Source organism: Dermochelys coriacea, chromosome 8 (genome assembly GCF_009764565.3).
Source record: "Dermochelys coriacea isolate rDerCor1 chromosome 8, rDerCor1.pri.v4, whole genome shotgun sequence".
Taxonomy (NCBI): Eukaryota; Metazoa; Chordata; order Testudines; family Dermochelyidae; genus Dermochelys; species Dermochelys coriacea.
Genome location: NC_050075.1, coordinates 24,398,026 through 24,423,864, shown reverse-complemented (window position 1 = coordinate 24,423,864; position 25,839 = coordinate 24,398,026). Strand labels below are relative to the sequence as shown.

Below are 25,839 nucleotides of genomic sequence, written 5' to 3'. Positions count from 1 at the left end.
GGCCCGCCCTCTACTCTGGGTTCCAGCCCAGGACCCTGTGGATCACAGCTGTCTCTAGTGTTTTATGTAACACCTCTGTGACAACTACAACTAACTCCCTGGGCTATTTCCCCATGGCCTCCTCTCAACACCTTCTGTATCCTCACCATAGGACCTTCCTCCTGATGCCAGATAGCATTTGTACTCCTCAGTCCTCCAGCAGCACGCCCTCTCACTCTCAGCTCCTTGTGCGCACCTCACTAACTGGCGTGAGAGCCTTTTTAAACCAGGTGTCCTGATTAGCCTGCCTTAATTCTAGCAGCTTCCCAATTGGCTACAGGTGTCCTAATTAGCCTGCCTGCCTTAATTAGTTCTATAAAGTTCCTGAGTGTTCTCGAATAGTGCCTGTTGTTTCACCCAGGGAAAAGGGACCTGCTTAATGTGGAACTAATGTATCTACCTTCGACCACTCTTTTGTAGCCATCTGGCCTGACCCTGGCACAGTGCCCAAGAACTTTTACAATATTCTGGGTGCCATTATGCAACCAGTAACCTCTCTTGTGTGATTCGCATGTAGCCCAAAATAATATTCACTTTTTTTTTTTTTTGCATCAGAAGTTAGTATCTAAACTTCTTTCCATTATCACCCCTAGGACTCCTCTGGCATTACTGCTGTTCAGGCTCCACTCCTATGGCAGTGCAGGAATGGGCCAAATGCTATTGGGAAGCATAGGCATTGACATAGAGTTAGTATCCCAATGGGGACAGATGTGAATGAGCAATGTTGGCACTGTGGTGTTATCTTTCCTGTGCCTTGTTGACTTGACATGTAGGAGAATCTCTTGCTGGACCCTTTTGGAGAATGTTGGAGCTACTACTCTAACATGTGTTTTCAGGAGCTCTAAGATGATTTTTTGAGGAATCAGACAGAAATCCAGCTAGTGTTCCTGATGCAGCATAAATCTTCCTCTCCTTCATTACCTCAATGTAAGCCATGGCTTAAAAGCCCAGAACTGATTATTTTTCCATTATTAATTTGATATTTTACAGGGATAATAGTTACCTGTTTTTTTTTTTTCAATTAGCATTTGTAAGAAAAAGTCAATTTTACTTCAATTCATTAAGCTCAGACTACAAGACAAAAGGCTCTTACTTGAAGTACTTCTGTCTATATTGTAACAGTTGTAATATTTATATTACTTTATGACATTTAGTTAATCTTAGTAAGTTTTTGTTACGGTAGGAAAGAATAAGGACAAAATCTTTAAACAACTTAAGTGTTTCTAGTTTTCAGAATCCTGACTGAATGCTCCTTGTACTCATAAGACTAATGGCACAGGTGTGGAAGTAAAATCATACATGCTTAAAGTACAGTGTTATTCAAATCTTATTTTGAATAAGATAAGATCTTATTTAAATCAATATACAGTATCACTGTAAAAAAAATGATTTCTAGCTGACGGTCCTAAATCTGAAGGGCATCATTTACGATTTTGTGACATATGCTGGTGCTTGGCAAAAGTAGTAGCAGAAAGCATGTCAAATGCCATTGCTCAGAGTATTAAAGTTTTAACAAAATGTCAGAGAAAACTGAAAAACTGGTTAATCCACAGAAACCTGTACATAAAGATTGCATTGTAAGGTTATTTTAGCATGAATTCTAATGACATGGGAGCTTAAAATATACAGTATTGATATATCTTTATGGTGAGATGTTAATGTAACATAATTGCAACAGGACTATCATTTCTTGTTTAATGTTACCTGAACCATAACTATTTCTTCTTCTCCTATGTACAGTCTATGACAACAGAAATAGTGCATCTAGTTTGGTGTATGCAGAAGATTGGCAGTACTCTGTATGGAACCCTGCAGTGCTGATGTAGTCCTGTTACCTTGGCTTATTGCTCTGAGCACTGAAGTATGGGAACCTAGAAATGAAAGGAGATGGAAGCATAATATAAAGTATGGAACTGACTTGCTGAACTGGAAGACATAACTTTATTCAAACTCCCCCATTGGGGAAAATGAAATGGAACCTACGTACAGTGAACTTGGACTCAGAAAAGCTCGATTTATATCCAAGTAGAACAGAAGTCCTGAATTATTTCACTTAATTGCCATTTGCATTGCTGATTATCATGACCCTACATCTTACAGGGAAGAAATTTATATGAAAAAAAAATGATTCCACCTATGTTTGAGAGTCACAGTGAGATTGTGCTTTTCATATTCCCATGTGAGTCCAATCTGTCTGTCTTTCTGTCTGATACATTTTCATTTTCAATTCACCTACTTTTGAGTGAAGGTGATTTATAATATCGTAATAGTGCCTTCTGAAAAATCATCCTGTATTTGGTTAACTATATTGTCTTTTACATATGTAGCACAGTTAGTCATTTCTAGTTTACATTGTGGCAACAGTTATGAATGGGCTGAATATTCACATGCTGTTACAGGAATTCAGAAACATTCCTCTTTTACTGGCTCCTTTCCCAAAAGGTTGTGGGATAGAAATAGGTATTTTCTAATTGTTGGTGCAAAGTAATTTCATGTTAAAAATACTAAAAGTATTGTATTTAGTTTTGAGAAATAAGAAATGGTGGGCTCGCTTTTTACTAATTGTTTCTCCTACTGCCAACTCATGGGTGTGACTCTTCCTATTTTATTCTTTTACATAACTAAGTAAATACCATGACTGAGACCAAGCAAAATAATCACAATTATTAACCAAGGCTATTTTATTAAATAAAGGAAAAGACAATATTAAATAAACCAACACAAATGATAGAACACAAATGCTGAACTGGTTATATCAGTTATAATATTTTTTGTATGTCTCTTTGTGGAGAGCTTTTAACAGAGATGATGTCCTTGATAATGGATAGCCATTGGTAGGGCACTTTTCTCTTGGTAAATTGAGACCAAGGTCTTATTTACGAAAATAATTGTGAATCCGTGCTTTAGTATATCCTTGGTAACTAAGGATCTTTATAACTGGGCAAAGTAACCAATCTTAACTAAATGCTATGAAACTAGAAGAATATTTAAATCAGCTACTTAGAAAAAGCCATTGAAGCAGTTATCTTGAGACAGGTCAATTTAACCAATATTAATAATTTTAAATCCCAGTATTTCTCTGTTTACCAACATTTAGCTGCATCTCCTCTCCAGGAATACTTGGTCTAACCAGATTTTGTGATTAACAAGAGAAACTGTTAATAATATAAGTTACAACAGCATTTTCATATCCTAATAAAATCATTACAAGAGTCTTAAATCTAATCCCTTGGCAATATTTTAGTTTTTGTCACTAATCCATATTGAAGTCTTGGGGAGGTTTCCTTGGGTTTGTTTCTTCTTGAACCTTCTCTGTTTTCTTTAGCTGTTATGTCAACTTCCTTGTATAGATGGACAGGCTAAATTGGTGAATGCTTGCCATTTAAACAAGGTAGCAAAAGTGGGGGCGGCGCACACAATGCTCACTTCAGAGATTTTTATACTCTTCTTCCTATTTCCATGAAAATATTGGAACATCCTCCTCTTTTAGGCTTGTTTAGATTCAGAGTTGGTTGCTGTCATTGTTTCATTGGCTCCATGCCTTCAGGTTTGGCTTAGAAGACACCTTCTGAATATGCAGTCTGTTTAAAGAATATGCAAGATTTCTAATTGCCTTTTTTTCTCATTGCAGAAAAGCATCAGATAACTTTTAAATGTAGATTTAACTATTTCTTTTACTTAGTACATTTTCTGATATATTCCTTCAATTTTTTTCAGGGTTGACAGGAAATGAAATTCTGTTTTCAAAAAATTCAAATACTACTTTTCTTTATATAAAATTAGGTATAGTTAAGTTTAAATTTAAACTTCAAAGTTTCAAAACAGTCTTTTTAAAACTTCAGTCATTCTTAGTGTCTTTAGTTTAAATAGTTATTAAAGAAATTGTCCCTTCTACATGATGATGTTTTTGAAAGGTGATTTTTCTCTTCTTGCATTGGGTGAGAAGGTTGTTTGAGCACTTCCAGTAATTAATTAATTCCCCATTAACATGAATATTTTATTTTTACATGGTTTCTTACATTAGTAATTACATTACCAAGGGCAAGTCATGGCTGACCAACCTGATTGTCTTCTATTATGAGATAACTGGCTCTGTGAATATTTGGAAAGCGGTGGATGTGATATACCTTCGCTTTAGAAAAGCTTTTGATACGGTCTCTGACAGTATTCTTCCCAGCAAGTTAAAAAGTACGGATTGGATGCATGGACTATAAGATGGATAGAAAGATGGCTAGTTCGTTGGGCTCAATGGGTAGTCATCAACGGCTCGATGCCTAGAGGGCAGCTGGTATCAAGTGGAGTGCCCCAGGGGTTGGTCCTGCAGCAGATTTTCTTCAACATCTTCATTAATTATCTTGATGTTGGGATGGATTGCACCCTCAGCAAGTTTGCAGTTGACACTAAGCTGGAGGGAGAAGTAGATACGCTGGAGAGTAGGAATAGGGTCCAGAGTGACCTAGACAAATGGAAGGATTGGGCCAAAAGAAATCTGATGAGGTTCAACAGGGACAAGAAGGCTAAAGGCATAGTGGACTGCATTAGTAGGAGCATTGCCAGCAGATCAAGGGAAGTGATTATTCCCCTCTATTTGGCACTGGTGAGGCCACATCTGGAGTATTGCTTCCAGTTTTGGGCCCCCCACTACAGAAGGGATGTGGACAAATTGGAGAGAGTCCAGTAGAGGGCAATGAAAATTATTAGAGGGCTGGGCACATGATTTATGAGGAGAGGTTGAGGGAACTGGTCTTATTTAGTCTGCAGAGGAGAAGAGAGGGGTGATTTGATATCAGCCTTCAAGTACCTGAAGGAGGGTTCCAAAGAGGATGGAGCTAGGCTGTTTTCAGTGGTGGCAGATGGCAGAACAAGGAGCAATGGTCTCAAGTTGCAGTGAGGGAGGTCTCGGTTGGATATTAGGAAAAACTATTTCACTAGGAGGGTGGTGAAGCACTGGAATGGGTTGCTAGGGAGGTGGTGGAATCTTAAAGGTTTTTAAGGCCCAGATTGACAAAGCTCTGGCTGGGATGATTTAGTTGGAGTTGGTCCTGCTTTGAGCAGGGGGTTGGACTAGACGATCTCCTGTGACAATCTCCTAAATCCTGGACTAGAGAACGGGCTGCTCTATAAACTGTTTTTATACCATTTTATCAGTTTTGAGACCAACACAATTAAAGATGGCGAAACCCCTATTGAGGACATAGTTATACTAGTATAAAGGTACATATATTGCTATGGCTGACATCTACAAATTTATATCATTATAAGTTATAAAAGGACTTGCTGACTGTATTAAAAGGGATCTACATTCAACTATTATGTGCAAAAGAAATGGGTGGTCCACCACATGCATTGAGGGATGAAGAAGGATTCCTTTCATACTGTGGGTGTGGTTATTATTTGCTGCTCTGTAGTCAAAATAAAGTGTTACTGAGGAAAACCTGTGTCATGACCCACAGGTCTCCAACCCAGGTCCACAGGACTCATGGAAGTAACCAGTCTCCAACCTGGCAGCATCCTGACAATTGCTTATCTGCTGGCTGATTGGCTGTTGGCCCTATTTAAGCCAGCAGCAGTAACAGGAAGCTGTCTGAACAACTAGACTCCACTCTGCTCTGGACTCTGTGCCTTGTGCTTCTTGCTCCTGCTTCCCCAGCTTGATTTCCTGGCATCCTGACCCAGCGTGTTTGTGATCTCTGGTTTGTTTCCTGCCTCTGACCTGGCCTGACCCTGGTTCCTGACTTGTGGTTCTGATTTCCAGTTTGTCTTCTGCTTTTGACCTCCTGGTATTCTGACCCAGCCAACTCTTGACTTCTGTTTTATGACTTCAGACTGTGGCACCAACTACTATATTTGGCTGTCCATGACCTGATAGTGACAGCATGTTTCCCAAATCTGTCTAGGCATAAGGAATGATAGATAGAGACAAATAGGGAGTGTTTACACTTGAATTTTTAATCATGTTTTAATGTGTTAATTCACACAGTGCTAAATCCTTTTGTGTATAGGACACTCATTTTTGTGCTAGCATTAAAGAGAACTAGGAACAAGTATATGTATATTTGAAGATACATTTCTGTAGTGCCCACACTAGAATTTATAATCATATTGATTAACATAATTGAATACCCAAAGATCCAAATGAATGCATACAAACATACTCAGAAAGGGATGTGTGTAATAATTTGTAAGAAAGGAAGACTAACAGCAGGGGAAAGGAAGGAAAGATTAATTAAGGCTGGCCAATGGCTTAAACAATAAATTATGGGGGAGGAGGAGTGATCCCATTTTTTGGTGAAGAATATTGGAGCGACTTTTGTCATACACAGAAGAACCCCAAGACTTTGGATTTAGGTGCATTTAAATGCACTACTTGAGCATTTAGTGAATATTACTTTCCTTTTTGGGTCGCTGCTTTTCCATTGGTTTTCTGTGCGTTAGTTTTGATAATTAAATAATTAGAATTTTAAATTTTTACTCCAAGCTAGTTCTACCAAATACTTACTAATTCACCAAATACTTGGCAATATCTGACATTTACAGAACTTGCACTTTGCCTGGTTTGAGGGATTAATCTGATATCCGTTTTTTCCCACAAACTTTAATTCCAATATGATTTTGCAACTAATATTCTCACAATTTCCCAGACTCATAGTTTAATGCATTCTGTCATTTGCAAAGCGGGATTACAAGATCTCAGATAGTGTATATCATAAATCTCCAGTTCAGATAACACTTACACATATGACCATTGAAACTGATGGGACTACCCTCATGTGATCCATCCAATGTGTGCTTTGAGGTCCAATGTTTTGTGACTTGTCAAGACAGAACCACTCTGGTAGACCAGTACAAAATGCTTCCAGGACAACTTAGCATTTCTGAGTGCTGGTCGTCCTGAGCCAGTGATCAACAAAGTAAAGTAGTCTATCCCTCATTCCCAGCAGCACCACTAACTTACATCGAGCTACCACAACCCCCGATACTACCACCTCTCTGAACCATCCACCAGACCTAGTATTTATGGTGGGTGGCTGTCTGCAGCTACTTGGGGAAGCATGTCCTCTGCATTTGTAACATAACCTCCTGGTTCATGTCCCAGCCCATCTCTTCTTGTTAGAAACAATGATTCAGACCTTAAACATATGCAGAGTGGGTGTAGCTGTGAATACACTTGGCAATACATTTGAAATTGAAGTGGATGAAAAGTACAAGTCCCAGCTGTGGCAAAATGCTTTATGTAAAGGAAGAAAAGAAGAAAGCAAAGACTGAAAAAGAAAATCTTGAATATTTAGGAAGAGCCTTGCAATTACACAATTATGTAATTGTGGGTTTAACACCACCTACAGAAAAAGTAAAGTATCCAACACTCACAAAGTTATGCAGCAGTAGTGAAAGAGAGAGGATGATTCCTGGAAAACTAGTCAAAGAAGACCAAAGTATCACTCTGATAGTGACTACCTAAGAAAATAGGTCTGAATGAAAGACAGAAACAAAATTGCCATAAAAGCCCCTCCATTCTATACATGGGAGCCCTCCCTCCAAAAATAAATTAGGGGGAGATTTTGAAAGGCATAAATGAGAGTTAAGCACTTTTTTCACATTGTTTTGGGATTTAAGTGTCTAACTGCCTTTTGTGACTTTGAAAATCCCTTGTCCAATAATGATTTTTCTGTTAAATCATAGGAGAAAATAGCCCAATTGTCCAGCTCTATGTGCACATGTGGATGCTAAGTGTGCACATGTAGAGATTGGCCATGCTTGTGGATATGTATGGAACTTGGTATATACCAGGGGTTTCAAACTCAAATGACCAAGAGGGTCACGTGAGGATTAGTACTTTGGCCCAAGGGCTGCATCATTGGCATGCACCCCCTGCCACTGCTCCCACTCCACCACTTCCAGGAGGCCCTGCCCCACCTCTTCCCACCCCTTCCCTGCCCCCATTCCCAGGAGGGGTTTGGGATGCAGCAGGGGGCTCAGGGCAGGGGGTTGGGGTGCATGGGGCTCAGAGCAGGGGGTTCAGGTGCAGGAGGGGTGAGGGTGTGGCTGGGGGCAGGGGTCTCAGGGCAGAAGGTTCGGCTGTGGAGGGCTTCAGGGGGCGGGCTCCGGCCTGGCATGCACCGGGGTCCCTGCCTGCCTGCCTGCCGTGTTACCGCGCCATTCTGGGAAGCAGCTGGACCATGGGGGACGGGGTGGGCGGCACAGGGGTCTGTGTGTTGCCCTGGCCACGCTTCAAGGCACTGCCCCCCGCAGCTCCCATTGGCTGGGAACGGGGAACTGTGGCCAATAGGAGCTTTGGGGGATGTACCTGGAGGAGTGGCCAGGGCAACACACAGACCCCTGGGCACCCCAGGTTTTGGCTGCTTCCCGGAGTGGTGCAGGGGCAGGGCAGGCAGGCTGTGTGTGGCTGGCTGGCACTGCTCTAGGTAAACGTTGGCGGGGGGGCCCGCGGGGAGCTGGCAGGCTGCAGAAAATAGCCCCGCGGGCTGCGTGTTTGAGACCCCTGGTATATACCCTAGGGGCTTCAGTAATTTCTGAAAATGGCAATCTGATCTGGTCAAACTGGACACAGGAGTAAGTTATAACCTCTTTAGAAAAGTGGTGTTAAATTAGGAAATTTACTTACTGATCAATTAAGATATAAAGATAAGCTAATACCTTTTAATGAAAATGACATTGAAGCTATAGGGCAAATTGCTGTGATCATATATACTGTATATACTTAAATGTAAATTATATGCTATGAAAGGCTTCAACTAGCTACTGGTGATACTACATGTAATGTACAAGGCACAGAGATAAGATTGAGTGATGCTTAGATCATAACATTTCCTGGTTTGTTGACTAATTATATTCAAAATTGGTGTGGATTAGGAAAATAAATTCTGAGAGCACTGCCACTTAGCCATGATTTTTAGAGCTCAGAATAAGTTACTCCTGGGGGAATTCTGCACCACTGCGCAATTCAGAATGTTGCAGAAATTAATGGGTTTTTGCGCATAATTTCCTTTCCCTGACAGAAATGGGCTGCAGCTGACTGCCACGAGGGGCCACTGGACCCAGCAGAGCCAAGCTCACACATAGAAGACAATGTGGGGGTGGGAGGGAGAGAGGGGGAGTTCCTGGCACCTGCAGTTCCCTGCACGCCCTGAAGGAAGGAAATGACGGCGTGCAGGAAACTCCACTCAAACGTGGGACCCAGAAACAGGCTATATCTCCTTCTGGATCCCTGGGCGGTAGGGGGATGGGTGTCTGGCCTGTGGGGGGCGGGGCACAGCTGGGCTCAGGGAGGGGGGAGTCTGGTGGTGGGGTCACAGCTGGGTACGGGGAGGCTGGTGTCTGGCCTGGGAGGACCACAGCTGAGCTCTGGGAGGGGTGGGGGCTAGGTGTCTGGCCTGGTGGAGGGGCTGTGGCTGGACTCGGGGGGAAGGGCTTGTGGGTGTCTGGCTCGGGGTGGGGGGAGGAGGGAGAGAAACAGGAACTGTGTTGTCATATGAGTTTCTTTAACTCTCTATTCCTGGGAGAATATTGTGTGTGTCTATAGTGTTAGACATACTTGCTGAGAGGTATTTTGAAATAAATTACCAGAATAATTGAAACTGGCATGATTATGTAGTGTTATTTTGACAAATAAAATTTGCAGAATTTTGAAGAATTTTAAAATATTGTATGCAAAATTTTTATTTTTTTGGTGCAAAATTTTTAATTTTATGATGCAGAATTCCCCCAGGAGTAATAAGTTTGGTGTCATTGAATTAGTCACAGAATAAAAGCTGCAGATGTTATCAACATTCACAGGAAGCTAAATCACAGGAATAGTGTGAATAAATACAATCAAATCTTGAATAGATCCAACATCACTCATTACCTTTGAGGTTGCTAGCTGCATGAAATACATGATGGATAAAGTCAAGGTAGAGTGCATGAGCATGTTCCCTGCAGAGCTCCCAAGTCTACTGTTGGTTGTGATTTGCTTTTGGCCACTCATCATTTCATTCACAAATCTTCTTTTTCTAATGAAGGGAACAAATCCCTTGACTGGAAAAAAAAATCTGGGGCAGGGGAAGAAGTTGACTAAGTAGTCAATAAGAAGCATAGATGTCTTTTTAAAAAAAAAATGTAGGTGGATTGTCAGCACCAAGTTCCAAGTTGTGGTGTATCTGGTAAGTTTAAAAGCGTATGAATGTAGGAAGCCCCCTTTGCTAAACTACTTCAACGCATCCTTTTATGTTAAAGGTTGCAGCCATATATGGACCTTATGCTTTAGTTCATCACCATCTATCTAGGTGAAAAGTCCCAAACATATGTGTGTTAACTTTGCCTTAGCTCAACATACAGGATGTGGCCTGTAAGTTCCTTGTGCTACAGCCAAAATATACTCCTAATATAAACCTATTATAACAAAACAAATAAACCCGTAAGAAAATAAGAAATTTATAAGAAATTATATGTAGGCAAGCAAGCAGGCTAGCCTTAGATGTATCTCATGTTCCTGTTATGTACATCATTTCATTGCCAGGACACTTCTGTAGTTGACTCATGTACCTGTGGTCAGAACTTCCCCTTAAACTCTATTTTCAGCTCCCCAGATACTCGGGGTTTTCTGTTGGGCTGTTTATCTGTGCAAAGTTTCTGTTCAAAGTTCATAGGCCTCAAGCCTTATGCTAACTTACTGAAGCTAATGTCTTACAGGATACAGGCCTGTAGGTTTCTTGAATTACTGCTGAATATAATGCAAAGCAGAATATAATACAAAGCAGTGAATATAATAAAGGCAAGCTAGCCCACTAGACTACAGTGTACAACTAGTTGAAAGACTGTATTCAAAGAGTAGTTCAAAAGTGGGAAGACGTATCTAGTGTGGTTTCACAGAGGTCAGTCCTGGATCTGGTACTATTCAGTATTTTCATTAATGACTTAGATAATGGAGTAGAGAGTATGCTTGTCAAATTTGCAGATGACACCAAGCTGGGAAGGGTTACAAGCCCTTTGGAGGACAGGATTAGAATTCAAAACACCTTAACAAATTAGAGAATGCATCTCAAATCATCAAGATTAAACTCAATAAAGACAAGTGCAAAGCACTTGTGTTAGAAAGGAAAACTTGAATGCACAACTACAAAACAGGAAATAACTGGCTAGGTGATAGTACAGCTGAAAAGGATATGAAGGTTATAATGGATCAGAAATTGAATAAAGGGCGCCAATTTGATGCAACTGCAAAAAAGGCTAATTTCATTCTGGAGTGTATTAACCGGAATGTCATAGGTAAGACAAGAAAGGTAATTATTCCTCTCTACTTGGCACTGATGAAGCCTCAGCTGGAGTATTGTGTCCAAACCTGGGCGCTATACTTTAGGAAGGATGTGGACAAGTTGAAGAGAGTCCAGAAGAGAATAACAAAAATGATACAAGATTTAGAAAACCCAACCTATGAAGAAAAGTTAAAAAAATGGGGCGTGTTTAGTCTTGAGAAAAGAAGACTGAGGAACCTGACAACTGTCTTCAAATATGTTAAGGGCTGTTATAAAGAGGATGGTGATCAATTGTTCTCCATGTCCACTGAAAATAGGACAAGAAGTAATGGGCATAAGCTGCAGCAAGGAAGATTTAGGTAAGATATGAGGAAAATCTTTCTCACTATAAGGGTAGTTAAGCTCTGAAATAGGTTTCCAAAGGAGGTTGTGGAATCCCCATCAATGGAAGTTTTAAAATACAAGTTGGACAAAGTCAAACACCTTTCAGGGGTACTCTAAGCTTACTTGGCCCTGCCTCAGAGCAGGATGACTTTTTTAAGGTCCCTTCCAGACCTGCATTTCTGTGGAGGAGTCTTTTCCCCAAACTTCACCGAACAATTTTGTTGTTGGTATCAGCATTTCTGCTGCAGTTTGATCATCTTCCACTACTTTATTTTTCAGCTTTTTTGCAACCTGTACTTTTGACATCTCTATGGGACTGATGTTAATATCAAGTTGATCAGGTTCACATTTCATTAAAATTTGGTGCTGCAGTGGGGCTTTTGAGAACATCATTGAGATGCTCTGCCTATCTGTATTTTTGTTCTTTCTCCGTCGTAGTTATTTTTTCATCTTTGCTTTTTATTGGCTCGTGTCTCATTTGGAAACTTACAAGTGTGTTGATTATTGTGCTAAAATGTGACTAAAAATTGAGTGTAACTATACCCTATCACTCTCTATCACAGCTTTTGCCAAACACGTTTTGGGTATATACTGACTCCACTCTGAAGTTTGTAAGGGAGACCAATTGGGGTGGCTCCATGGAAAAATATGTCCAGAGTTGAGCTTCATACAGTAGAAAGATGCCTTAGCAGCCCCCAAACGGTATAGATGCTCAAGATCAGAAGATGCAGCAAATAATTCCTCCTTCATGGTTTTATATGCAAACCATAGAGTGTGTATATCATAGGCTTTCTTTGTGGGTAAGCTCTGAGGTCTGCCTGAGTCTTTTTCAGTGTTGAGGGGAGGGAGAAGTTGCGGTGCGATGGTTCAGACAAGTATGCTAGAAATCATTACGATTGTGCTTTACAAATCCCAGCCTTCTCTAGCTTTCTGGGACACCTTCAAATGGCCTGCTTTTCAGAAATTGCTGAGCACCATCCCTTTGGAAAACGTGCTCCTTTAATGTGTCTCCAGTTGGGCACCCCAAATCACCAGTCTCAATTTTGAAAATGCAGTTTTCATACTGCAGTGATTTGAAATCTGCTATCAATGGGGAGAGTTAAAATATATGATTTTACAGATCCAGATGTATAACTGATGTTAGGTGAAATCACAAAGTGTGTTATTTCCTTAGCTAACAGCTCAGGGCCACTTTATAGTGGATAATTAATTTCATTTGCTGGGTGAGAGTTGAACTAGGGTATCCAAAAGCCATAGGTGTGTAATGAGTTTGGAAGAAAACACCTTCCGCACATAGACAGGTGGCCTTTTCACAGCACAAATCATACCCTGAAGTCTTTCTTGCCAGCATAAAAGCATTTTTCAAACTTGGCTTTTGAAAAGACAGTTAAAAAGAGATTTGTTAAAGGTGTAGTCTTTTTAAAAAACCTTCTACACGCAATGATCAGATCATTTCTAATAAATGCTGATTTTGTGAAGAACACCAATATATATTTATTTTTCCATGCACCATCCTATTCAAGGACCCCCATGTAACAGTGATCCTCATTCCAGCTGATGATACAGCACTCTTCTTAGATTTTTTTTTCAGCACTGCTGCAGAAGAGGTCCATCTACAATATCACAGAGTTTTCTCCCATTGCATAAGGATGCTGCCTGTGCAGTTCTCCCAGGCCATATCATCCAAAGGAACAAGGGACTAAACTCTGTTCCAAACTCTTAGCCCTTGAATTACATTGCCATTAGACCACTGGGCTGGTCTTGGAGATTAAAGCGTATGGTATATAATTGTTACTGATGTATATTGTTTTTACCCAGCTACAATAGGTGTAACATTTACATTTCCTCCTCATTCTTGTCCCTCTTGCCTCCCCCACACTGGCCAAGTCAAGCATTGGCTGAAATGAAGAGGAATTTTGCCTTTATGGAAGGTGGCAGCCATGCTGGCTCAAATGCATATTTTCATTAATCCTGCAGCTGAGAGGGGATAAATAGTAGTGTCCCAAATGTTTACTGTGCATAGAAGTTTGGAGGGTCAAAATTGGGCAGAAAGAGGTCTGTCTGTGGTCACTGGTACTCCTTCCTCACTCCACATTGAATTCCCTCACTAACACGCAATGGCACAAACTCCAGGAGTGTGAAGCAGGTTGGGAGTGTAAGAGTGCTGAGGAAATCTGTGCAAGAAAAAGCCAGACAGGTTTGACCTGCACTGTCTTTTCCTTATCTGTTAGGAGTGTGGAGAGCCACTCAGCTTTTTCATCTACACTAAACAACGCACAGCTTATTATTACTACATTGTAGTGGATGCTGTAACCAGGCCTGTGTTTGTCCCAGTCTAAGAAATAGTTCTTGCTGCACTTATTCATCATAAGTAGTATGCATACTCGCTTTGCTTTCTATAGAGCTTCTTGTGGAAAAAGGTCATCTTGAGGAAGGTGATAATATCTGATCCCAGATGTTTCCTAGAAAAGGGAAAAAAGAATATTAATTTGGAGTAGTAATGACTAATTCCTACAACCCATCTGATATTATACCTTTCACTTCTTCTATTGTTGTATTAAGAAATTTATGTTGTAGCTGTGAATTTGGGGAATCTACTTTCCCATGTGTTCAGAATTCCTATTAGTGGAACATAGACAATGTACAATATATTATTTTTCCCAAACCAAAGTGTGACACTAACCCCATATTCTTCATAGAGATCTTGTTATGGTATGAATATGGCATATCTAAGATGTATTTTATGTAAGTGTAACAGGGTGGTTACCCGCTCCAGTCCTAACAGGGCTGAGGCTGTGGGGAAAAGCCCAGCCGGATTAAGGGAGCAGCCACAGGTGTAGCCAGCTCAATCAAACCCAGCTGACCCCTATAAGAGGCTGTGAGCCAGGAGCCCACTCAGTCTCCCTCTGCCTTGAGAAGGAGAAGGGCCTGGCTGCAAGGTGCTGAACAGGACACCTAGATTGGAGCAGGGCTGGGGAAGGGCCAGAGGAGCTGGGAGCTCCAGCCTGGAAAGCCTCAGGCTGCAGGCCTGACTACAGGCCAAATAGGTGCAGGGTTGCAGAGGGGCAGCCTACAGGTAGGCAGAGGCAGCAGGTCCAAAACCCCCTGTCCTATGATGAGTAGCATATACACTGCAGTCTGCCCCCGATACAAGGGGCTAAATGGGGACTGGCAGTAGCCCAGACTGAGGTGAGGTGGGGTTAGAAGTGGGGGTTCCCCTGAGTGGGGAGACCCAGAATCTGAGAGTGTGGGGGTACTGCCAGGGGGGCAGCACCCCAGAGAAAAGGGCACCGGGTCCTGGGAGGGACACGGGGGCCGGCGGTAAGGTGGATCACCGGCCTGAAGAGGGCGCTTTGGTGGCTGGATGAGCTAATTCCCAATGACTAGCAGCAGGAGGCACCGCAGGATTGAGTCCAAACCTTTACAGCAAGATAGGTCATGTGAGGTATCATTGGAAAGGTTATGATTATGATTATGCTATTTGTATGCATGTATCATTTCTATAGCTGAAGTTAGGAATGTTTACTATATAATAATTATAACTGTTTACACCTGGGAAATGCCCACCAGACAAAATGCAATCAGACTGGCAGGTTAGTCAATGGGCCTTTAGGGAAAGCAATAGGATTTTGAAGATGCTAGTCTCCCACCTTCCTGAGAAGGTAACACTGTTGCAAAAAAAGAAAACATCATTCTGAGATGTATTAGCAGGGGTGTTGTATGCAAGACACGAGAAGTAATTCTTCTGCTCTGCTCTACTCTACGCTGATTAGGCTCAACTGGAGTATTATCTCCAGTTCTGGGCGCCACATTTCAGGAAAGATGTGGACAAATTGGAGAAAATTCAAGAAGAGCAACAAAAATGATTAAAGGTCTAGAAAACATGACCTATGAGGGAAGATTGAAAAAATTGGGTTTGTTTAGTTTGGAGAAGAGAAGACTGAGAGGGGATATGATAAGTTTTCAAGTACATAAAAGGTTATTACAAGGATGAGGGAGAAAAATTGTTGTTCTTAACCTCTGAGGATAGGACAAGAAGCAATGGGCTTAAACTTCAGCAATCAGTTTAGGTTGAACATTAGGAAAAACTTCCTAACTGTCAGGGTGGTTAAGCACACGAAGGATTTTAGTTTTCTTTAAAAGAGAAAATTGTAAAGCTCCAATTTAATTTAAATTGAAAAATTACTTTTTTAATATTGCATGGGTGGGTGAATGGGAATTAAAGTAATAGGTGCTCCATCCTTTTCTTGTTCGAAGAAAGGGCAAAACTGTTTTCATGACTTAAAAAGACACTGTCAAGGTATTTCAGTAAGTTTTCCAAAATGCTTTTACTCTCGCTTATGTAATAGTCCTTTGGAAACTTTAAGTTGAAATGTTGATGACTCTTTTGTCCTGCTTTGCATGTATATTGTTTGTTAGAAGTTCAGTTTTTCATAAACGTTGGGCTATTGGCAATTACACTTTTTACCTTTAATAAAATAGTATTTTAAGACATAAGTACAAATGAAATGAGGTTGACAGATACAAGAAGGTTGGTCATATTTTGAGCCAATTTGACCTTGACTCACCCTAATTGGGTTAACCAAAAATTGTGCCCCCTTAACCAACGAGATATGGCAAGGTCTGAATTGTTTTATATTCATTCAGATGCTGAGCAAAATACTCCCTGCAAGCGTTTTGGGGGAGAGGATAACATTTAGCTAGGCTTGAATTCACAAAACTGGAGCAATTTAACTAGATCTTGAAATAACATGTTACATAGTTTCCACTTGCTTGATGTTTGGAAGTGAACAAACAAAACACTTTGCACAAAAGAATCACGCTTGTGAATTTTGAAAGAGAAGAAAATGGCACTATATAAATAAGAGGCAAGGACTACCAAGTTTGCTTCAGAGCTGGTCAAAAAATGGGGGAAAAAATTATTGCAAAAATATTGTCAACTTTTTTGTTTTTGTCACATTTTTTTTGACTGGCTTGAATAATACATCTCACTTACATAGCAATTTACAACTATTTAATTAGCCCTCACAACATGCATAAGAAATAAGTCAATTTCATTAACCCTGTTTTACATATGAGAAAGCTGATACACAAGGCATTTAATAAATCCAAACTTTCACAGCAATTCAGCATAAGAACCTCAATTAGAACCATGTCTCAGTGCTTAGGCAGCAGTGCCCTGTGAGCAAGTCACATAAACTTTCTGGGCCTGATTCTCTGATGCTCTGCATCTTGTGTCATCACTTATGCTAATACAAAGTAGGTGAAAAATTCCTGGTATCAGACCACCTGTGTTTGTTTCTGCATCTGTAAAGTGTAATGATATTTAGCTCTAAACAGGATTTAAGCTGCCTCTAACATGCAGATAAGTACTAATTGGTTGGGCTAGATCAGTTTCTGGACTGGAGACTTTTAAGGGACACAAGTGCTTATATGCCACAGTAAGTGATGTTGATGATTCAGTGGGTCGTACTCTTCCATCTGAATCAATACTGAACCAGTACCCTAAATGCTACTGGGAGTGCTGTCAGTTGGACAGCACAGAAAACACAACCCAAACAATTGTTAATACAGATGCCATGCACTTTACCCATGAGAACAGAAGTCCAGTCTCTTGGCAAAATTGCAACTTTGATGATAAAATTCTGTCCAGTTCAATTCTCCTTGAAGTTCCCATTGGAAATGATATTCTTCACTTCCTATCACAAATTGTTGTGTGAGGCTGTTGTGTACTATTAAACTGCTGCTGCATTTCTGTGGTAGGTGAAGTGTTCCTTATGTATCCTTACCTGTTTCACATGAAACTTGAGTTATTTACTACTTAAGTGCTTTAAGATCCTCAGATGAAAGGCACTTTAGAAATTCAGAATATTTATTACCCATAGCAATTATAAACCATTAACCCTTCCTTACCTCCATAGCATTCTTGATTCCCAGATATTCTGAAGGGCTCTTATTTTGCTAAAACTACTTTCTAGTTGCTCTGAAAATGTTGGAGAATTGTCCAAATGGAAATGTACCTTGTTGCATACCTTTATTCTGTGCTTGTGGGGGAACCATCCAGACCTATAAGTGATTTAAAAACCATTTACATTACATATATTTGATTTGTAATAAAAGATTCACCATTCAGATTATATTTTATGAGAGAGAGATATTTTTGTAAGTATGCTGCCAGAGTTCTTCAGCTTGACTAGGCATTTGTTGTGCGTTAGACTATTCACAAATCAACATTTTGTAAAATTTACATTTATTTACACACATTTGTCTCTTCGGTTTAAATTATATTTAGCTTGCAATAAAGCTCTGCAACGTAATTACTTACTGAACCCACAAATAAGGCTGAAAATAAAATGCTTTCCCAAATGCCTTTCTCAGTCTGTATTCTAAACTATTTCTGGTTTAGGAATTATTTACTCTTTTTAATCTTTATTCCAAGACTCATTTTTCTAAATGTATCTGTTTTGCACAGTAGTTGTCATCCATGAGCTTAGATGCTCAAATGATCCTGGACTTTCGATATCTGAATTAATTTTCCCTCTTAATAGTGAGTTCTTCCCAATTTATCGCATTGATCAGAAATCAGCTATTTACTAATATTGTCATAACCATTCAAATAACTAAAAGTAATTAACCAATATGATAGCTAAGGAGTCACTGTTTCTCTCCAATTCTTTCCCCAGCCTGAAAAAAGTCCACATAGCAGATTCTTGGAGGGTTTAAACTGTCATTGTTACACTGAGAGTTGGCACCAGCTGAGTATCTGTTACTTCCCCCACAACTATTTCTTCCCCTTACATACAGTTTTTCAATGCAAGTTCTGATTTTTCCATGGTTGTGAAATTGACATGTGTAATGCCTTTGATGAAAAGCACAGAAAACAGAAGTGCCAACTTTCTGATGCATTATATATAAAAATGTATTTGTGTGTGTGTATATTTAATATAAGAATTATCCCACAGTTTACCAAATTGTGTAATTCAGATCTGGTCAAAAATTTCAAAATCTGAAATTTTTCAATGAAAATAGGGACATATATTTGTGAACATTTTGGGGGAGGAGATCTGTTTCGGTGGTGGTTTTGTTACTTTTTTTTTTTAATACCACCTCCAGTGTTCTTTTAATGCTTTGGTTGCTTTTGGCCTGTTGATGTGAGTGACCATGGACCTTGAACCTGGCCGCTACCCAAGCATCTCAGCTGAGCAACTGGAGAAAGGAAACAGCAAAGCACTAGCTTGCAAAGCGCCCTACTCCCAAAGCTCCTGATCTGAGGGAAACGTCCAGCACCCCTTAGTGCTCCCCAGGCAATATTTAAACTATTTAAACAAGAAATAGGCCTAGGAAGTTGTTTGAGTAACTAGAGGAATCCTTGACTGGCTGCACTATGGACCCGGCCTGCTTCTTCCCCGCCTGCTCCTGGTTCCTTTTCTCCTTATCCCAGACCCCCATCTCTTCCTGTTTCCTCTCTCCAGGTCCCTGCTCCTGTGGCTTACCCTTGACTCTGTCTCCAGCTCTGACCCCTGGGTTGTTGGCACCTTCCTCTAATCTTTAGGTTTGACCACCCACACCCTGATCATTACAGTTGGCCTTTTTCAAAATGATGGTATTACTTGAATTTAAAATCCTCAGCTGTTGACCCTTAGACAAACTAGGCATACTGCATATCCTACAAAAAAATGTTAACAATTTAACAAAATGTTGCCGTTTTCCTCATTAAATAAAGCATCAAGTACTTGTAATGAACAAGGACATGAAAAGATTTCTTTTGGTAGAGAAGCAACAGGTCTTGATCAGCACATTCCAGATTTGAGTTTATTTGATTTGATTTTAATTGAGATTATTTTGCTCAAATGTATGTGATTTTTGTCACATATTGTGGAAAGAGAGGGTGTTGACAAGTTCTCATGTATTTAACATTAAGAAATTCTAAACAGATAATATTTTCCTCAATTTAATTTTGTAGCTAGCAAGTCTTTCATAGATGTTGATCCATTTTATAAAGGATGTTGAGGGGCTTTTAATCCATAGGAGGATATCATCTACATACATAATAAGGCTGTCTGCTAGATTCTGTGGTGTGTCTGAATAAAAGCACAGGTCAGGGAAGTGTGTAGTTCAAAGCTCACCTTTGCATACCTCTGATCCTTCTACAGGGCTAGTGCAGAGCTTTGTAACCCGACCCAAACCCAAATGGACCCAAATACAAGTGTCGGGTTCAGATTGGATATGAAAACAACCTGGCTCTCTTGGGTGTTTCTGATCACCTCCTCCTGCCCTGGGATTTGGGGTGGCAGCAGCTACATGCCCATCACCTGCTAGCCACTGCCACTTTGCTGTGCATACATGCTGAGGAGTGAGCATGCTGATGAGTCGCACCACCTCTCACTCTGCAGCACACGCAGTGCAGCAAGGCAGTGCCACCGTGCCAAATCAACTAGCAGGAGGACGCCTGAGATGGGTTGCAGGCATGGGGAGTTTGAAGCCCCGCCAGGCTGAGCCCCAAGGGTGAAGTGGCTCTGACAGAAGTTTGGTGGGAGTAACCCGGGGCAGAGAATTGGCTGCCCTTTGGGTGCATGTTGTCAGGGCAGCGAGCAGCAGCCAGGGAACCGGGCTTGGGGGGGAAGAGATAGGGCCACCTGGTAATTAGACCCAGCAGCTCTGCAGTGGAAACAAAGGAAAGGAAATGGAGTCTGAGCCACTGGCTAGAACCTTGCAACCCAACAGGATTTGACTACAAGTGTTGGGTTCAGGTCGGGTATGAAAACAACCTTATATGCTAGGTCTTGAATCAGGTTGTGATCTACTTGGGCTCGGTTTGGGCTTTAAAATTACTCCCAAGGAGACCTCTAGGCTGGTCTCTGGCAGTGCCCCAGCCTGAGCTGCAATTTCAAAGCACTGTCTGCACAGCTATTTTTTAGAGTGCTAGCATGAGTCTGTCAACCTGGGCTGGGAGACTTGCTTCCGCAGGTTGTGCATTCATACCCCTGCAGAACCCCCTCTCTTTCATGTGCTGATCCAGCTCCCACAAATAATAATCTTCTGGTTGAGGAATTTGGCAGACAAGTAAAGAGTGGCACTTTCTAGACAGGGAGGAGTTAAAACTGATAATCACAGTGTAGTTGGGGATATGGTGTATCATGTAGATGAGCACAGGGTTGTGTGTATATGTTGGGATGGAGGAGAGATTTGCTGCTATAAGAGGTTCTGGGCAGTAGAAGAGAGCAGAGAAGGGGTAGGGTTAGTAACAAGTTCGATTCACTGTATAATCTTCCAAGCAAATATAGCCGGGCAACTTAAAAAAAAAATGGGACAGAATTTGCATCTTAATCAGTCTTTTCATTAGTGAAGCTGTGCAGATGTGTCCTTCTGAAAATATAGTGATTATAAAATGTTAATAGTGGTTTCATTGCTGAATTGTGTATTATACATTATTTTATTATTCATGGGTTGGTGTATGATTTTTTTTTAAGAAAGGCATCTATTTGAAAGGCACAAATGATGTGCAGTCCACATGGGGTTCTCAGCATAAAAATTGTGTTTTATTCACACGCTTGTATTTGAGGCTAATTACCTTTTATGTATGTTAAAATGTTGTTGTTGTTTTTTTAATGAACATTTACATGCAGATATCCTGCTTTTCCAGCCCACAAGGCAACTTTTATGTAATATACATTTGCATATTGACATAGTTATCATACAAGAACTGGAAGAAAACAGAATAAAAGTCTCATGAGCAGGTTAAAAACCTACTGGTGGAATACAGCTCCTTAAAAAACTTGGTATTACCAGGGCTTTATGGCAACTGCCTCAATTACAGGTACCGCCTCTAGCTGGGTATGCTAGGAATTGCCTCTCAGGTGAATAGCAATTGTCAGAAATGCATTCCAAAGGATTCTCTCAACATGAGGAAGGAGCTGTTGCTTGCTTTCTGAATTGTGAAGATGATAGTGCCCGAATGATACCATACAAGGGAAATCTGAGAATAGCAATACAGGACCAGCAAGAGTGGGAAAGAGGATATTAAGCAAAGGAAATATTAAATAAAAGATGCTCTGAAAACTATTTTAAAGTTTTTTGTTTCAGTTTTATGGTACCTGAAAACCAAAACTGAACCTGAATAATAATTAACTCTCAAGGTTCAAACAACCATTGCATGCAGCTCTCATTGGCTCCTTGCCTCTCCCCTCTCGCAAGAGCCATTGAAAGCTTCCTGCTCCACCAAAGGAGAGTATTGTGCGAGAGGAGATGCCTGCTTTGAGAGTGAGGTGGCTCCTGACAGCAGTCCTGGGGCTGCTGTTCAAGGGAAAGCCAGTCTTACTTAGCATGTAGATCTGAAGAAACAACCAGCCAGTCAGTACCCCTCTCCTTCTTTGTTTGGTATTGTCCTATCTGCTTCTTATCATGGTAATCTTCCTTCCAGCAACCTGCACCCCTATTCACGTGCGCACACATTCACAATCAGGCCTGCCGACAGCAATTCCAAGCCCCAAGGCAGAACAGTCAATGCACCCACTGGAAAGGGACAGTTGAGATTTACGACACAACTTTTTATCCTGTTGGTAACACATTAGAACCCACTATCCATAAGTTGCGGCATTGCTTAGTTAACTTTTTTTCAGTTACAGCACCAGTATTAAACAAATTGTGAGCCTAAATATAAGATGTAGAATTTATTTTTAATTATATATTTAAATTAAATAAATACATTATGGAATGAAATTGGAGAGAGTCCAGCAGAGGGCAACAAAAATGATTAGGGGGCTAGGGCACATGACTTATGAGGAGAGGCTGTGGGAACTGGGTTTATTTAATCTGCAGAAGAGAAGAATGAGGGTGGGATTTGATAGCAGCCTTCAGCTACCTGAAGCAGGGTTCCAAAGACATGCACATAAACAATCGTATAATGTTGTATGTACCCACATCCTCCTGGCCCTATTCTCCTGCCTCTGTCGGTCGCTATCGCTCATTGCAGCTTGTCCATCTAGATTGGAATCTTCTGGGGATGACCCCAGATCCAGGACTTCAGCCAGGGTTTGAGAGCTCTTGAAAACTGCTGATGTAATCTCATGGGATGGCTGATGGCTTACTTGTTTGTTTAGATTTATAAGACCACAAGAGCAGCCGGTTTCACCCTGCAGATGCTCCTGACAACTGATTTAATAGCACAGTCATTATACACATGGAGCCAGCAGCGAAGTAGAATAGCTAAAGAAACAGCATATCACTAATGAAAAAGAGCTATCCCCCTCCTGAGCAGCACTCCCATGCTTGAAAGCTAACGAGAGGTGCTCACTCTTCCAGCATGGCCAGGGCTTCCAAATGCATGCCCAGTTGCCTTTCCACCCCCGGTACCACCCCCATGCATGCCTAGGAGCCCTGCGGCTCACCCATGTAATATGAAAGGGCCCAGGGCTCCTGGCCGCTGCTACTGCCCTTTTAAATTGCCCGGGCCCCTGGGCAATTGTTTCCTTTGCCCCCCTTGTCAGCAGGCCTGTTCACAACACAAAACATCAGATATGTTTGTATCTCCATTTCTCTGAGCTGGATCCTTACAGGAGGAATTGGGGAATGTAGAAATTTTACTTAACTATTTCAGTATCCTAGCAAAGCATCTGGGCTTCTGCCCGCTAAGTGGTATGTTCCCTTCTGCGATAGTCACAGAGTTTCCAGGACCTTGCCTTCAAGCAGTAAAGCCAGGTAGAAAGACTTTGAGAAATCAGCAGGCACAGTCTAATGATCACTCAAAATTCAGAGCCAAACCAACCTGTATGAAGACTTCTGTGAAATTTACAGATTTACTGTTGCTCTGAAGAAACACTGGTGCTGTCCCAACATGGAGACTAATGTATCTAATCAAAATAGCCATGTTCTGTTTCACACATTTAACGTGTAAATAGTTCCATGTGGAAAGAGTACCAGTAATTCTCCTTGACAACATTATGAAAAAAAGGGAATTATCCAGACAAAAGACTAGGCTAAGAAAAAGTTTGCAAATATGTATCATATGCAACAAAAGAACTTCTATTGTAACGTATGTTATTAAAAAAAAAATAATTTCTGGAAACTCATAGTTAAGTGTCCAGAAACAACCCTAACTCTAACCTATGTGAAATTGTGGCTTTTTTCTTAATGAGTTGATTATACCTATTTAAAGCCTTAACTCCTTAACTTAATGGTTTTGGCAAGGCATTTTTTTCTTTGCCCAGGAATAGTGTAGAACAGCATCCCTTTTTCCCCATAATCAAACGTATTCTTTAAAATAGTTAGTCTTTTTAGAAATTGTAATGCCCAGAATCCTGAGGGTAAGGATGAGGTAATTTTGTCAAAACATTGCTTCACAAGTAGTTGCAATTGAACAGATCTTAATGAATAATATTTACCTAAATTGAACAAACAGCATGAACACCAATCAGCAGGGCTTCCTTCTACAAATATGTTTTTCTCCGTGCGGCTTTGGATTTTCAATACAGCTATGGAATAATTAAGCAAAGTGGAGTATTAATGCAGTTTTGCTACTAATATATTAAGGTCGCCAGATGTTGTTCATTTTTTCCTTTCATTTTTTAATGTATAGCACCATTAGAACTCTAGGCTATTGATGGGATCATTGAGAACCTAGACATTGAGAACCAGTGTTTTTATGTACAAACAACATTTGAGTTGACGATCGTGTTATCCTTCTTCCCTCATATGACTCCTTAATAGCCCTTTTAATGGTCACCTTGGAAACTCACAATAGCAATTTTGGAACACCAGCAACATTTTAAGGAAGATAAGGGGAGTCGCATCCAACACACATTGATTCAAATTGATATGTCTTGTAAATTCCAGTAATTGTTTTATATGTGTGAAAAAGTTGTTTTATAAATTAGCTCCTCTTTATTTCCAGAGCATATATTTGTTTGCACATCAATTTTCTGTAGAATAAATTTCAGTTAGATAGTGAATAGGGCCAGAATTTGGCTCTATCAGGGATAAATTTTCAGAAAGGATGAGGCCTGGCCTAAATGCAGTTTGCACTGACAAAATGTATCCTCAGTGCAAAGCTAAGTAATTGTACTCCTAAGTACCCAAATAACTCTCACATTCAGATAGTTGGAGGCACATACACTCAAACATGTGTCCAATTCAATTGTGGATGAAATTTTTGGGGGAGATTTGCTCCTTCAAAGAGGTTCTGAAAATGTGGCCCATAGTGTGGCCATAGGGACAATAGTCATGAGGCACAAAATCTGCAAAAAATAGCTTAACATGGGCTTCTAAATTCAGACTTAGTGGCCTTATACCAAGATGTCTCAGATACATCCCAATACACTTTGTTTATGTACAATACCTGGTTAATAGCTGAGCAGTGGTGAGGACTGTGACATTCATGCATGACTGTTTGAGTTATATTTTTGGTTACATTATGTTTTTAATAATGTTGGCCACAGAGATGCTCAATTTTGCATGCAGGGTACTGATGGGTGGTAATCGTCAAAAGATTCAGAAGCTTGGTTTGGATAAGCACCTGAATGTGCTGCAGCCTACTCAACTCCATCTCTAATGTGATAGAGGAGAGTCAGGAGTCAATTGTTGTGAATATGAAGAGTATTATTTACTGAGGACTCTGGACATAGACAGATCCTGTAAATGTCTGGCTCTCTAAATCTAAGACTAAATAAATAGCCTGTGGTGTCTAAAGTCATCACAAGGTCTCTCCAAGTCCTGACCTGGACTTAGCAGTTATAGGAAGGACTGTGACTACATAGCAATGAAAAAGCCCCGCAACTTAAGCCCCGTGAGCCCAAATCGACTGGCACAGGCCAGCTGCAGGTTTTTCTTTGCTGTGTAGACATACCCTGAAAGGACAGACCACTCCAGGGCGGCATTACAATGGAAAAGGGGAATGCCCGGGATGGGAGGAAGTAGGCCTGCCACACCCCCACCCAACCACTAAGCAGCACTGGCAGTGCGTGTTTCCCTTCACTGAACATCAGAGTTGAATCTACCACTTCAGGTACCCTTGATTTTCACCACTTAGATGCATGTAAATCTCAGGACTCAGCTGTGGCCTCCTCACTATTGATGGTGATGACTTACTAGTCTTCATGAATGCATCCAGTCATAATGGACTGGTGAATCTGAAGGTGCAGAAAATCAGGCTACAGATCTTGAAATGAAA

General features: G+C 40.7%; 1 protein-coding gene across 3 annotated transcripts in view; it reads left to right on the top strand.

The window, feature by feature from the left end:
• The window catches only part of GABRB2 (gamma-aminobutyric acid type A receptor subunit beta2), a 238,709-nt gene that overhangs the window by 165,817 nt on the left and 47,053 nt on the right, over positions 1-25,839 (top strand). The gene's annotated exons all lie outside the window — the stretch shown is intronic.